The sequence below is a fragment of the Canis lupus genome, chromosome 24, assembly GCF_003254725.2.
Source record: "Canis lupus dingo isolate Sandy chromosome 24, ASM325472v2, whole genome shotgun sequence".
Lineage (NCBI taxonomy): Eukaryota > Metazoa > Chordata > Mammalia > Carnivora > Canidae > Canis > Canis lupus.
The window spans coordinates 20,354,539-20,368,866 of NC_064266.1; the positions used below are offsets into that span (position 1 = coordinate 20,354,539).

At 47.2% G+C, this 14,328-nt stretch overlaps 1 long non-coding RNA gene across 1 annotated transcript; it reads right to left on the minus strand.

Moving 5' to 3' along the window:
* Nucleotides 1–6,961: 6,961 nt before the first annotated feature.
* On the minus strand, nt 6,962–14,328 carry LOC112673377 (uncharacterized). Its single transcript, XR_003144762.3, has 5 exons — nt 14,161–14,328; nt 10,749–10,852; nt 9,991–10,139; nt 8,264–8,358; nt 6,962–7,579 (listed from the first exon to the last, which is right to left on the minus strand). It is a non-coding gene; the product is annotated as an uncharacterized LOC112673377 (long non-coding RNA).

The following is a 14,328-nucleotide window of genomic DNA, read 5'->3' on the forward strand; positions in this document are numbered from 1 at the left end:
AATGAATGAATGAATGAATGAATGAATGAATGAATGAACACCCTGGGCAGTGTTCATCTGGTCATTCATCTGGGCCCTACATGTGTGAATCGTGAGGGGCATGGACCCTGGGCTCACCCCAGTGGCCCCAGTACCACCTGGCACAAGAATGATGAGGGCACCTGTTGAGGGAAGACCTCTCCCTGGTTCAGGATCCTGCTACCTGAGGAGTCTGGAGTGGCAGGAGGCTCTGAAACAAGAACCCTCGGCCAAGGGCCTGGCCTGCTCCCACCCTATCTCTAGTCCTCTCCCCTGGGACTCTGGACTCTGCTTCCTCCCCTGCAGCTGTTCCAGCCTCTTCCTCTCCTCTTCCTCTGGCCTGAGCCTTCTCTGGCCTTCATCTGTCCCCTCAGCTGCTCTGGGGGGTAGGAGGAACACCCTCCATCCTCTTCTTCCCGGCCCTCCTGGCCTGGGCCTGAAAGCCTCCCCTTCAGGCTCGGCTCCCACTCCAGCCCCTCCCCTCCCCTCCGGCCATCTCCAGGGGGCAGATTCAGGGACCAGGGACCAGGCAGGAGTCCTGGGTCCCTCGACAGGCCTGTCAGCCCTTGACTTGCTGTGTGATCCATCTCTCCACTCAGAGACCAGCTGGGGACTAGAAGTCTGTGCTTTTATCTCAAATGTGCCACTGGCTAGCTATATAGCCTTAGGCAAGTCACTTAACCTCTCTGTGTGTCAGAATTGGTCTTTTTTTTTTTAAGATTTTATTCATTTATTCATGAGAAACAGAGAGACAGAGGCAGAGACATAGGCAGAGAGAGAAGCAGGCTCCCTATGGGGAGCCCGACGTAGCATCTGATCCCAGGACCCCAGGATCACACCCTGAGCTAAAGGCAGATGCTCAACCACTGAGCCACCCAGGTGCCTCTCAGAATTAATCTTAACACAAGGATGCAATGCAATGATATGGAGCAGCTTTGTAAATTGCAAAGCCCTAAAGTACCCTTGGCTGTGTATTTCTGCCATGTTTCTGACCCAAGGAACCCAGAACTCCGAGGGAGAACCTCCCAGTGACCCTTAATCTATCTCAGCTGTTATCTAACATCATTATATTTATCATCATGTCACTGATAACATCATCAGGTTTGAGGAAGGCCATAGTCAAAGTCCATATCCATTGAGACAGGGGTAAGGTCCCAGAGAACATTCTAGAATAGCACCCCTCCAGCTAATCCCACTATCCCCCAGGAGAATCTCACAGTAATTCAAAACAGGGAAGAGACACTATTATTCCAGTTTACGGATTCAAACCTAGAACCCAGAGAGCTTCAGGCTGCCTGACCGCAAAGCTCAGGCTCCACGGCGGTGATCCCTGGCTGACAGTCTGGAGTCCCCCGCTCTGGCTCTCCATACCTGTGCCCACCTGAGCTCCCTGGGGGACAGCTGCTGAGCAACTCTTCTCCCTAGTTCTCCCCAGGCATTTGCCTACCCTTCCAGGGTCCTTCTGATTCAATCCAGGCTGGGAGTGGCTAAAGCCAGACCAACCTCCGTTTCCCTCCTGATTCCAGAACAAGAGAGGCATTGAGAGCCTTGGGAGCCTCAGGCCTGGGGGACTTCATAAATATTATCAACTGCCACCACGGGGATGGGCTCTTATTCCCACCTTAAAGTGAGACTCAGAGCAATTAGGTGAGTGACTCACTCAAGGTCACATAGCTGGGGGAGCATAAGACAGAAACAAAACTCAGATCTTTATTTATTTATGAGAGAGAGAGGGAGAGGGAGAAGCAGGCTCCATGCAGGGAGCCTGACGTGGGACTCGATCCCAGGACTCCAGGATCAGCCCTGGGCTGAAGACAGCACTAAACTGCTGAGCCACCTGGGCTGTCCATGAAACTCAGATCTGTCTGACTTCAAAATGCCTTCAAAGTGGGCACCTGGATGGCCCAGTGGTTGAGCATCTGCCTTTGGCTCAGGTCGTGATCCCGAGGTCCTAGGATTGAGTCCCTCATCAGGCTCTCCACAGGGAGCCTGCTTCTCCCTCTGCCTATATCTCTGCCTCTCTCTGTGTGTCTCTCATGAATAAATAATAAATAATAAATAAATAAATAAATAAATAAATAAATAAATAAAATATTTTTTAAATGCCTTCAAACAGCTCTGACATTGGGTAACTTCATTCCCAGCCCTACTCCTCAGGCTCCTCATCTCTAAAATGGAAAGAGTAACACTTCATGAGATTTGTTGAGCTGTGAGAATTCTATTGCACCAGTTTATAAAATGCCAGGAACAGCACTGGGCACACAGGTGAGGCATCACTGGGGGACTAGGGGCTCTGAGACCAGGCCAACCTAGGACCAAGTGCCAGCTTTGCCCCTTTTGCTCATGGAGACAATTTATGTCTCTGAGCCTCACTAAACTCATCTGGAAAATAGGGACCATCAGCCCCTCTCACAAAGATGGTGCTGGTCACAAAAGCTTAATTTTTTAAAAGTTAAAAACATAGTTTGCATCCAAATAAAAAAGTAAACACATGCTCAAATCATACGTAATTCATTAGCATTAACTCATCAGCAGAACCATGAGACTGATTCAAAGCATTTAAGAGGCTGAAATGTCAATAGCCAATGGAAGGTAAAATGCTGAGATAAGATCATGAAACTGGTTGTGGCACCTGGGTGGCTCAGTCGGTTGTGTCTGACTCTTAGTTCTGGCTCAGGTCATGATCTCAGGGCCATGAGATTGAGCCTTGTGTCAGCCTCCAACACTCAGCTGGGAGTCTGCTTGAGATTCTCTCTCTCACTCTCTCTGCCCCTTCTCTCTCTCAAATAAAAAATCTTAAAGGAAAAAAAAAAAGATTGTCAAACTGGTTAATGTCCTACAGGACAAAACAACTGTAACCTTTGGAGTGATCTTTTCTACTGGGGGAAAAATGATTTGCAACTTACATCTACAAGCCAACATACAACTTCTCCAAGCATAGGCCCTTAAAATTAGTGCACAACAGGTGAAACAAAGTCTCTTCCTGCAGGGATTCAGATACCCCTTGAGTGAGCCTGTTGGACAATGCTCCCAGCATATTGCTGAAAGGACACGCAGTCCTCCTCTGGCATTATTTCCAAGTTTAAACCTGAGAATGCAATGAAATAATAGAGGTAGGGGAGTTCGTAGATTTTAAAATGTTGAATATCTCTTGGCTTATTTGTGTAGTATCTCCACCCACCACACCAAAAACTATGAGGGAGTCCCTCCCAGCAGCCCCTACACTAACCAGATGAGGTGGACAGTGAGCTAGGAACACTTGCAAGACTGTAAACTATTTGTAGACATGGTCTTATTTATCTTTACGCCCTTCCAGAACACTCTGATTGATAAGGCTGGTTCCTAGGGTGAGGTGTTGCTGAACATCACACAATCCAGAAGTATCCTTCACATGGAGCCTCCACTCACCTGCTGACTCTGGGACAGTCTGGACAAGTCTCTATAGAAATATAAAGACTACCTACCTTCCTCTTCATTTACTCAACAATTATTTCCTGGGGACTTACTTGCTGTCACCCACTATCCTGGGGACTTGGGATGAAGCAGAAAACAAGAGAGACAAGTCCCTGCCTTTGAGGGGCTAGAATCTAGACAGAAGACAGAAAATTAACCAAAGTAGAGGATAACTAATTACAAACCACCTCAAGCACCTAAAAGGAAAAGAACATGAGCAGAGCCACCAGCTTCCTCAACAGCAGAGGAAAGCCTCCCTAGAGAGGGGACATTTAAGCTCAAGCACGAAGAATGAGAGCATGCCAGCCAATGGAAGAGATGTGGGCAAGGCATCCCAGGTGGGAGGTACAGCAGGTACAAAGGCCCTGGTGCAGGAACAGCCTTCGAGGAACAGAGAGAAACACTGTGGCCATCGTTTAGAGAGTGGCAGGAGATGCTGTGCAGGGAAGTCAGCAGGACCTGAATCATGGTGAGGGTGGTGGAGGTAGAGGGGGATCCGGCTAGAGACCTAGATCTAATCTAAATATAATGGGAAGGGATCCCTGGGTGGTGCAGCGGTTTAGCGTCTGCCTTTGGCCCACGGCGTGATCCTGGAGACCTGGGATCGAGTCCCACATCCGGCTCCTGGTACATGGAGCCTGCTTCTCCCTCTGCCTATGTCTCTGCCTCTCTCTCTGTGTGACCATCATAAATAAATAAAATTTAAAAAAAAATTTTTTTTAAATAAATAAATATAATAGGAAGATATGGAGTGTTAGACAGACACCTCCATTACCCCCACCTGTGAAATGAAGGTCCTGCTTTCTGCCTCAGGGGTCCAACCAGGGGTTTTCACAGGGTGGTCCCCGAACCAGCAGCATCAGCATCACCTGGAACGCGTTAGAATTGCAAATTCTTGGGTCCCACCCGAGACCCACAGATCCGACACTCGGAGGGTGGGGCTCAAGCCCTCCAGGTGACGCTGACGATGCCTACCGTTTGGGAACCACTGCCCTGGAATCAATAACCCGCGTTAGAAACGCGACCCAGAGTTGCCACCTAGTGGTACTTCTTGGGAACTACAGCCTGGACACCGCTTCCACCACCGGCCCTTGACGTTGCCAGCAGGACACACTTTCCACTGAAAGGACCCAGACCACAGTCATGGACAGGAGGGTGGCTCTAGAGTGTGCCTGTCCGCTTTTCTCACATGCAAGGACGCACGACATAGGAGGGTTTCCCCAGGGATTAACTTCAGTTTTCTTCCTGCTACACTTGGTAAAACCAGGTTTCTTACAGTCTGCTCTCTCCCTATCTTTCTCTCTCATTCACACAATCCCTGCCAGCCACACTGGCCTCTCACCCCAGGGCTTTGGCATTTGCTGTTCCCTCTGCTTGTAATGCTCTTCCCACCCAGCCAGCCCCCAGATCTGCATAGCTAGCTTCTTCACTTCCTTCACATCTCTGTTCAAATGCCACCTCCTCTGGGAAGCCTTCCATGACTACACCCACCTAGAAGCTCCAGCCCTACTTCCTAACCATGACCCTGTCTTCTTTTTCTTTATCCCTGACATTATTTCATATATGTATTTGATTTTTGTCTATCTTTCTTATGAGACTGTGAGTTCCAGTGAGGCAAGGGTGATAAGTTTGTTCTGTTCACTGCTACATCCCCAGCACAATCTGGGTGCTTAATAGATATATACTGAATGAATATACTCTGTGAGGCAGATACTATCACCCTCTTTCCCACTAATGGGGAAACTGAGGCTCGGCAAAGCAATGTGACTCCCTCAAGTTCATACAATGAGTAAGTGGCTGGGATCTAGAGTTGAAGTAGGAGCTTTGGAAGTTGAGGTGTAAATTGTGTCCATGGAGGCAGCTTGGGGTTCCTGAAGCTGGGAAGTCTTCAGTCAGGCTGCCATCTCCCATCACCCAAGATCAGCAAGCAGGGGGTTGTGAGGTCTGAAGGATGTTCTTCAAGGTAAAGAAACAAAGGGCAGGAATCCAGTGCTGAGATCCTAAGTGGGATAGCACTGCAGGAGCATTGGGCAGTCCCCAGTGAATAGGGGGTACCCAGATATACAGCAGGAGGGGAGCATCCTGCAATGGATCCTAAGTCCTATGAGGTATTCAGATCTCTCTCTGATAATTAGAGAAGGTGAAAATCCTGTTTTTAATTATCTGACCCTGTGACCAAATTCTATTTTACATGCAAGCATGATGCGTAGGGGGTTGGTTTTGTTTTTAGTTTATTTTTAATAAACTTAATTTTTTAAAGATTTTATTTATTTATTCATGAGAGACACAGAGAGAGAGAGAGGCAGAGACATAGGCAGAGGGAGAAGCAGGCTCCCTGCAAGGAGCCTGATGTGGGGACTCGATCCCAGAACACTGGGATCATGACCTGAGCCAAAGGAAGATGCTCAACCACTGAGCCACCCAGATGCCCCTAGACTTAATCTTTTTAGGGCAGTTTTAGGTTTGCAGAAAAACTGTACAGAAATTACACAGTACCCTTATACTAATTCTCCCCAACATGCACAGCTTCTCCTGTGATTAACACTTTACATTAGTGTGATACATTCATTATAACTGATGAACCAATATTAATGCATTATTTTTTAAAAGATTTTATTTATTTATTTTTTAGAGAGAGAAAGAGAGTGATTGTGAGCAGGGTGGACGGGGGGAGGACTGGGAAGAGGGAGAGAGAGAATCCCCAGCAGACTCCTTGCTGAGCACAGAGCCCAACTCAGAGCTCGATCTCATGACCCTGAGATCATGACCCGAGCCAAAACCAAGAGTCAGATGCTCAGCGAACTGAGCCACCCAGGCGTCTCTCAATGCATTATTATTAGCTGAACTCCACAGTTTATTTTTATTTTTTTAAAAGATTTTATTTATTTGTTCACAAGAGACACACAGAGAGAGGCAGAGACACAGGCAGAGGGAGAAGCAGGCTCCATGCAGGGAGCCCGATGTGGGACTCGATCCCGGGATCCAGGATCATGCCCCGGGCTAAAGGCAGACGACGTTCAACTGCTGGACTACCCAGGGGTCCCAAGTCCACAGTTTATATTAGAGTTCACTCTTTATGTCATACTCTTCTGTAGGCTGTGACAATGCATAACATCCTGTATGCATCACTACGGTATCATACGGAAGTGTTTCACTGTCCTAAACATGCCTGTTGCTCCATCTACTCATCCCTCATCTCCTCCCCCCAAATCCTTGGCAACCACTGGTCTTTTTATTGTCTTTAGAATTTTGCCTTTTTGGAGGACGTGTGGGTGGCTCACCAGTTGAGCATCGTCTGCCTTCAGCCCAGGGTGGGATCCTGGAGTCCGGGGATCAAGTCCCACATCGAGCTCCCTGCATGGAGCCTGCTTCTCCCTCTGCCTGTCTCTGCCTCTCTCTCTGTGTCTCTCATGAATAAATAAATAAAATCTTAAAAAGAAGAATTTTGCCTTTTTTTTTTTTGAATTTTGCCTTTTTAAGCACAGCGAGTATTTGCTTGGCTTTAATACACAGTGAATCTGCCAGGAAAGCGACCTCCACATACATTGGGAATAGGCCAGGTTGTTTTGGTTCCGAACTTTACCTAGAACTATGAAACATTTTGGACTGTCATGCAGTCTTGGTATTTGAGTTGCCAGAGCTCCTGATTCAGCCCCCAGAATCAAGGAGATTCCATCCTCAGCCATGTGATTTTTTTTAATGTATTGTGCCTGAATATTTACCTATTAATTTATTCTAAAATATTTTCTTTTTATTTTCTTTTATATTACAATCAGGGTATGATTTATTTAAAATTATGTGTGTCCGTAGGTTATGTCATTTATGAATGCCATTTGAGAAAAGGAAAGCATTGCAACTGCTAAGAGGAAAACTAGCTCCCACAGGGGTCAGCCCAGGGTTCCTCTGCAGGACAGTCACGGGGTCAGGAGTGATGGCCCCTCAAAAGGCATCCTGCTGGGACACCTGGGTGGCTCAGCGATTGAGCACCTGCCTTTGGCTCAGGATGTGATCCCGAAGTCCCAGGATCGAGTCCACATCAGGCTTCTTGTGGGGAGCCTGCTTATGTCTCTGCTTCTCTCTCTCTGTGTCTCTCATGAATAAATAAAATCTTTAAAAAAAAAGAGAGAGAAAAAAGGCATCATGCTGCCTAAGCAACTTATCCAAGAATCAGTACATCTGCACGGTTCTCCTGCCAGGTGCTACACAATGTGTATGGCTACCCCACTTCACAGAGGGGAAGACTGAGGTTCAGACAGAATAAGTCCCCTGGATGGAGCTGGAAATTGAATCCAAACCAGTGCTCCCAACCACCCAGCATCCAGCCCTGGATTTCCTAGGCCTCCTGGAAAGACCATGTTGGGTGAACTGAGCATCTCCAGGCCTGAAGGCCCCAGGAAAGGGTGGAGAGCCATAGAGGGGAGTAGAGGGGTCAAGAGCACAGGTTCTGGCCTGGGTTCCAAAGTTGGTTGTGTCACGTGCGATCCTGAGGCAGACACTCCCCCCTCTCTGACACTCAGTGGTCTCATCTGTAAAATGGGTCACCAAAGTGCAGGAGGTACTGTCCCTTTCCATGTTACCAGTGTGGAAACTGGCTCATAGAGGGGAGGTGGCATACCCAATGCTAAACAGGGGGATGGGTGATGGGACAGTCCTTTAAGGAAAGGACACACTCCATTGCCCCGTAAGGTCCCCTAGGCTCCTTCAAAGCCCATTTTGAGATTCACAGGTCACTAGGCAAAGGGCAGGGATCACTTGCCATTCCTCAATCCATCTACCCTCATGTGACACTCACAGGGCAGAAGTGTCTGAAAGTCATCCGTAGGCCAGGACGGCTGGGGGGTGCTGTGCTCAGAAATGCTGCCTCAGTTTCCCTGCGCTGGACTCCAGCTGCAAAACAGATCCCAGGTTGATCCATTCTTCTCCATCTCTCCTACTGCTGTCACCCAAGTCTATGCCATAATCACCTCCTGTCTCCCTCCTCCTCGCTCCCGGTCCAGCAGCTAAGGAGATCTTTTATAAATGTAAAATCATGCTCCATTGTTTAAACCTTCAATGGCTCCCTATTGTTCTTGAGCTAAAAGCTTCTACATAGTGCCCAGGACCCACCTCTCTCATCTCATTGCACTTTCCCACCTGCCTTGTGTTCAGGCCACATTGGCCTCCTCCACGTGCCTTTAATGCATCTGCCATGTTCCTATCCTAGGACCTGTGCCCATGCTCTTCCTCCTCCTTGGTCAACCCATACACAGCCCCATCCTTGCCTTCACTGAGCAAACTTTTTCTCCCTTCCTCCCTTCCTCCACCAAGACAGGTTTTCCTTTCCATGCCACACTACCTGGCCCTCTCATCTTCCCTGGCAATAATCCCAGTTTGCAATGATAGATTGGTCTAATTATCTTCTCCCCACTTGATTGAGCTCCACCCCACCAGGGTCACTGACTTGTTTCCTGCTGTGTCCTGAGAACCTGGAGGTGTCTGCCCCAGAAGAGGTGATTGGGAAAGCCTGCTGAATGGCAGACTGCAGGCAGGAATGGCCACTCACAGGAGAGGGAATGGCTCATCTCCTCCACCAAGCAGACTAAGATATCCAAGACAACCTGAGGGGAACCCAGGGCGAGGGGGGAATGGAAGGCAGAGGGAATCCCAGGCACAGTTCATGTTGAGTATGAGCCTACACGTGCCAGACACTGTGCTCTGCACTGCGGACAGCGTCTACGGCTAGTGACAGAACAAGCTCTGAGCCACACTGCCTAGCTGTGCAAGCATAGGCAAGTCACTAAATCTCTCTGAACCTTGCTACCAAATGGGAGAGGTGGAGAAGTTACTGCTTTCCAGAAAACCCAAGCCTTAGGGCATGAGGACTTCATGGGCTGTTAAACCCCAGGGGAACTGGCAACTCTGGCTGCTATTGCTGCCACACGAATCACTCCAATATTTAGTGGCTTCACACAACTATTTTTTCCCTTGCTGTTGTGAGTCAGGAATTTGGGAGCAGAAGAGCTGAGCAGCTCTGGCTTTGTTGCAGTCAGATGTTGGCCAGGCCTGTGGTAATTTGAAGGCTCAATGGCTGCCTGTTGGCTGGGGACACTGACATGTCGCCTTTCTGCCATGGTGGTCCAGGGCAGTCAGCCTGTTACATTTGTTCATTACCTGCACCCATTCCAATATCTCAATTTCGAGCAGCCAGCTGGATGACAATTGCCTCCTAACTTTCCAGCTCACACTCTCTGGTACCCCAACTCCTGCAGTCCTTCAGTCCCACTGGGACCTCTGATCTATGGAGCCTACCATCTTTTCCCTCATGTCCTCTCTTCCCTCCTTGCCAGTTAAATGCATGGGCACCATCACTCCCACACACTGCACCCCCTTCCCTCCCCGAGGTGCCCTTGCCCCACTCTGGCTGAATGCCCACTGGTTAATGCCAACTCTCTATCCCTCTGTGTTTATTCCCCTGCAGTGGAATGTGGCTGGAGAATGTAGTGTGGAAGCTGCCGCAGGCACTGGTCTCACTGTACTTACATGATGGCTAGCCTCCGTGGAGTCTTCCAATGCTGCCTGACAATCAGTGGTTCCCTTGGTCACTCTGTCTCCCCAGACAATCCCTTCTCATCTCTCAAATGTCCTTCACCTTCTCCCCTATTCTCACGCTCAGCTGAGGCCCTTTCTTCCTAACGCATAGGGAAAATTATAGCATCAGAAAATACTTCCACGAGCATCCACTACCCTCAGTGGTCCCCCAGTACTTTGCCCTCTTTTCTGTGACCATGGACAAACCATCTGTGCTCCAAGCCATGACCCAACCCTCTCCTGTGTCTGGATCCCAGTCTTTTCTCTCTTGTGTCATCATTATTTGTGATCTACTCAATCATTCTCATTCACTTACAAACATGCTAACACTTCTGCTGCTTTTTTTTTTTTTTAATTTATGATAGAGAGAGAGAGAGAGAGAGGCAGAGACATAGGCAGAGGGAGAAGCAGGCTCCATGCACCAGGAGCCCAACGTGGGATTCGATCCCGGGTCTCCAGGATCGCGACCTGGGCCAAAGGCAGGCGCTAAACTGCTGCGCCACCCAGGGTTCCCCACTTCTGCTTTTCAAGAACTTCTCTCAAACTCACTTTGTTCTCCACCTACCACCCCATCCTCAGTCCTACAGCAAAACACCTCACAAAGTTGTCTGTACCCACCACCTCAGTGTCTCTACTTGCCCTCCTTCCATTACAGAAAAGGTATAAAAATAGTACAAAGAATGCTAAAATACCAATCACCCAGATTTTACCATTTTTGCTTTATCATTCTCTCTCCTTTCTCCTTTCCTCCTGAATTCTTTTACAGTAAGTTGCAGAAATGATTCCTGTTATTCCTAAAAATCGGTGTATATTCCTAAAAGAAAGGACATTCTCTTACAATAACCAAAGTCAAGGAATTTTTACATTGGTGTAATATTAACATCTCATCTGTAATGTTATTCCAATTTCCCCGATTGTCCTACTGATAGCTTTTATAGTAAGTGAAAACATTTTTTCCTGGTCCCAAATCTCACATTGCATTTAGTTCGTGTGTCTCTTTGGACTCCTTAGTCCAGAGCTGCTTCTCAGTGTGTCTTTCATGACCTCAACATTTTTTCTCAAAGATTTCATTTATTTATTTTGAGAGAGAAAGTGAGCAGGGAGAGGACCAGAGGGGGTAGGAGGGGAGGGAAAGAATCTCAAGCAGACTTCCCACTGAGTGCAGAGCCTAGCAATGCAGGGCTCCATCTCACGACCCTGAGATCATGACCTGAGCCAAAACCAAGAGTCGGATGCTTAACTGACTGAGCCACCCAAGCACCCCATGACCTCAACATTTTTGAAGAGTACAAGCCAATCATTCAGTAAAAAAGTCCCTCAGCTTGGCTCGTCTAATGTTTCCTCATGATCCCGTTAAGCATTTTTGGCAGAAATACCACTGAAGAGACGCTGTGTCCCCCTCGGTGCATCGTATCCGGAGGCACTTGATGTTGACTTATGCCATTACTAGTGACATTTACTGTGAGCACTTGATTGATGTGGTGTCTACTGGGTTTCTCCACTATAAAGTTACTATTTTACCCTTTGTAATTAATAAGTATCTTGTGAGCAGAGACTAGGACTGTGGAAATATCTTGCTCCTTGTCAAACTTGAACCCATGATTGTGACATTCCTTAATGACTGTCTCCTGAAATAATTATTCTAGGGGAGTTGCCAGATGGTGATTTTCTAATTCCTGTTCTCCTACATTTACTAGTTGACTTTCTACTCTTAAAAAGAGGTTTCTGGGGCACCTGGCTGACTCAGTTGGTAAAGCATGCAACTCTTGATCTTGGGGTTGTGAATTTGAATTTGAGTCCCACGTTGGGTGTAGAGATTACTTAAACATAAAATCTTAAAAAAAAAAAAAAAAAGATTCCCCTCCCTTCCTTCCTTTCTTTCTGTCTTTCTGTCTCCTCTGCTCTCTCTTAATCCCACTCCATTGGGCTCCCACCATTCTACCTAAACTCTTTCCTGTCTAAGTAACAATGACCTCCACTCTGCTAAATCAGCTCTCAGTTGTTGTCTTCCTTGTTTCCTCAGCAGCATTTAAGACAGGCCATCAATTCTCCCCGCCTTGGAATGTTTTCCTGACTTGGCTCTCAGATTGTATATCCCTGGCTGCTCCCTCTGAAGCTCCTTTGTTGGTTCCTTTCCCCTTAATGTTAGATGCCCTGAGGCTCAGTCCTCCATCCTCTTCTCTGTGTTCACTTCTTTGGAGATCTTTTTTTTTTTTTTTTTAAGATTTTATGTATTTGTTCATGACAGACACAGACAGAGAGAGAGAGGCAGAGACACAGGCAGAGGGAGAAGCAGGCTCCAATGCGGGGAGCCTGATGTGGGACTTGATCCCCGGTCTCCAGGATCACACCCAGGGCTGAAGGCGGCGCTAAACCGCTGAGCCACCCGGGCTGCCCTTCTTTGGAGATCTTACCCAGTTTTATGGCTTTAAAAACCATTTCTAGGGACGCCTGGGTGGCTCAGTGACTGAGCGTCTGCCTTTGACTCAGGGCGTGATCTTGGGGTCCTGGGATCATGTCCCACATCGGGCTCCTACAGAGAGCCTACTTCTCCCTCTGCCTATGTCTCTGCCTCTGTGTGTGTGTGTGTGTGTCTCTCATGGATAAATAAATAAAATCTTTAAAAAATAATAAAAATCATTTCTACAATGAGGACTTCTGTGTTAGTCTACTTGGGCCACCAGAACAAGATACCACAGACTGAGTGGCTTAACAACAGAAGTTTATTTTTGATTTCTCCCAGTTCTGGAAGATCAAGGTGCCAGTAGGTTTGGTTTCTGGTGAGAACTCTCTTGCTGGCTGGCTGCCTTCTCCTTGTGTCTTCCTATGGCCTTTCCTCTGCACACTCAGAGACAGAGAGAGACAGAGACAGAGACAGAGACAGAGACAGAGAGAATGTGCTCTGAGGTTTCTCCCTCTCCTTACAAGGATACCAGTCCTACTGGATTAGGCTCCACCCTGATGGCCTCATTTAACCTTAATTACCTCCCTAAAGGCTTTGTCTCCAAATACAGTACATTGGGGGTTAGGGCTTCAACAAATAAATTTTGGGGAGGCACAATTCAGTCCGTAACAACTGTCAAAATTACATCTCCAGCCTGGACTCCTCTCCTGGGCTCAGATTCAGGCATGCAACTTCTAACTAGGCATTTCCACTTGGAGGTCTGATGGGTGCCTCAAATTGAACAAGCCTCAAATGGAGCTGCTAATTCTTCCCTCCTTTCCCTACCTGAAAAAGTTCTCCTAGAGCCTTCTTCATCTCAGTTGGTGGCAAATTCCTTCTTCTAATTCCTCTGACCCAAAGCCCTGGAATCACCATCAATTCCTTTCTATCTCAAAACTCCATCCCAACCTGTCCTTTTGGCTTTACTTACTTTCTTTCTCACTTTTTAAAAAATGTTTATAGCAGCTTTATTCATTATTGCCAAAACTTGGAAGCAACCAAAATATCCTTCGGTAAGTGAATAAGTAAATAAACTGTAGTACTTCCAGACAATTGGGTATTATTCAGTGCTGAAAGAAATAAGTTGTCAAACCATGAAAAGACATGGAAAAACCTTAAGCACATATGATTGAGTGAAAGAAGCCAATCTAAAAAAGGCCACATGCTTTATGATTCCAACTATGTAACTTTCTGGAAAGAGCAAGACAATATAAACAGTAAAAGGACCAGTGGTTGCCAGGGACTGGAGAGGAGAGAGGGATGAATAGGTAGAGGATTCTAAGGCAATGTAACAATTCTGGACAATGCTACAATCATGGATACATGTCATTATACTTATGTCACAAGCCATAGAATGTACAATACTAAGAATGAACCTTAATATAAACCTTGGACTTTGGGTGATGATGATGTGTCCCTGTAAGTTCACAGATTGTAACAAATGTACCACCTTATGTTGCTAAGGAAGAAGCTGTGCATGTGTGAGCCAGGGATGTGTGGGAACTCTCTACTTTCCTCTCAATGCTACTCTACCCCTAAAACACTTCTAAAAGGTAAATCTACTAAAAATGTGGACATGCATGCCTTTTCCCTCGGCTTCACTTTCAAAGAAGCCCAGAGCCTACCTTTGATTCAAACTATCACCATCTTCTGTCTGGATTGTGGCTGTGGCCTCTTACCTGGTCTCCCTGCTTCAGCCCTCTCTCCTGTTCCATTGATTCTACATCTCACTGCCAGGGAGATCCTATAGAAGTATGAAGCTGGGCCTGTCCTCCCTCTGGTCAAAACCCTTCAACACCTCACTAGGAGCAGAAGCCAGAGTCCCTACTGTGATGCACAAGGCTCTG